The sequence below is a fragment of the Psammomys obesus genome, unplaced genomic scaffold, assembly GCF_907164565.1.
Source record: "Psammomys obesus unplaced genomic scaffold, mPsaObe1.curated_primary_1811, whole genome shotgun sequence".
NCBI lineage: Eukaryota > Metazoa > Chordata > Mammalia > Rodentia > Muridae > Psammomys > Psammomys obesus.
Window position 1 is genome coordinate 11,572,284 of NW_026596256.1, and position 1,453 is coordinate 11,573,736.

Here is a 1,453-nt window from a genome sequence, read left to right on the forward strand (position 1 = left end):
CAGAGGGGTCTTTTCTAAGACTGATACCTCAACCAAGGACCATGCAAGGAGATAATCTAGAACCTGTGCACAGATGTAGCCCATGGCAGCTCAGTGTCTAAGTGGGTTCCCTAGTTATGGGAACAGGGACAATCTCAGGCATAAACTCAGTGGCTGGCTCTTTGATCACCTCCCCCTGAGAGGGGAGCAGCCTTACCAGGCCACAGAAGAAGACAAAGAAGCCATGTCTGCTGAGACCTGATAGGCTAGGGTAAGAGGGAAGGGGAGGAGGACCTCCCTTATCAGTGGACTTGGGAAGGGGGATGGGAGAAGATGAGGGAGGGAGGGCAGGATTGAGAGGGGACGAGGGAGGGGGCTACAGCTGGGATACAAAGTGAATACACTGTAATTAATACAAAAAAGTAAAAACACACACACACAAATCAAAGAGAAAAGGAAAAAAAAAACCTATAAAATGGCTCGTTTCATGACACCTCCTTAGCAGTCAGTTGTGTCAATATGAAGCAGAATATCTCTTTCCTTGCCACTGGCTGCCAGAAACTCATTGAAGTGGACCATGAGCACAAGCTTTTTATGTTCTATGAGAAGTGCATGGCCACAGAAGTAGCTGCTGATGCTCTGGGTGAAGAGTGGAAGGGTTCTATGGTCTGGATCAGTGGTGGGTAAGACAAGCAAGGTTTTTCCATGAAGCAAGGTGTTTTGACCCATGGCAGAGTATGCCTGCTGAAAGTAAGAGGCATTCTTGTTACAGACCAAGGAGAACTGGAAGAGGAAGCCCAATGAATGCCGGTCTGAGTGTTCTCAACTTGGATATTGTAAAGAGAGAGAGAGAGAGAGAGAGAAAGAGAGAGAGAGAGATTCCTGGACTGGACTGACAGATACTAACTACTGTGCCTCGTTGGCTGGGACCTGAAAGAGTTAGTAGAATCCAAAAGCTCTTTAATCTCTCTAAAAAATATGATGTCCACCAAAATGTTGTCAGAAAGCCCTTAAACAAAGAAGGAAAGAAGTCCAGGACCAAAGCACCCAAGACACAGCATCTTGTCATTCCACCTGTCCTGCAACAAAAATGCTGAAGTATTGCTTACAAGAGCAGAAATTACTCAAAGACAGCTGTACCACCAAAGCCCACCTCAACGTGGGTGACAGCTCACAAAAGCTAGAAACCTGCTCAGTCTTCAGGTATCTCAACAGGATGGAGATTTTCCTTTCCAGGTGCCTCAGTTGGTCTAAACCTTCTCAGGCAGCTGAGCTGGTTTCTGCTTTTTCAGGTTGCTAGGCTGGTTTCTGTTTCTTCCTGGTACCTGAGCTCATTCTTCCTTGAAGACTCGCCTTGGCTCAGCAGTCTTTACTGTTTACTCTTGGGAAGAAAGGAACCTAGCAAATCTGATCAGCTTCAGGGAGGCTCTGAAGTTTTCTTGAGTTGTTTTCCTGACAGTGTAAGATCCCTGCT

The 1,453-nt window shown here is 46.5% G+C and overlaps 1 pseudogene; it reads left to right on the forward strand.

Moving 5' to 3' along the window:
* Positions 1 to 498: 498 nt before the first annotated feature.
* On the forward strand, positions 499 to 1,076 carry LOC129668691 (40S ribosomal protein S6-like; annotated as a pseudogene).
* Positions 1,077 to 1,453: the final 377 nt, after the last annotated feature.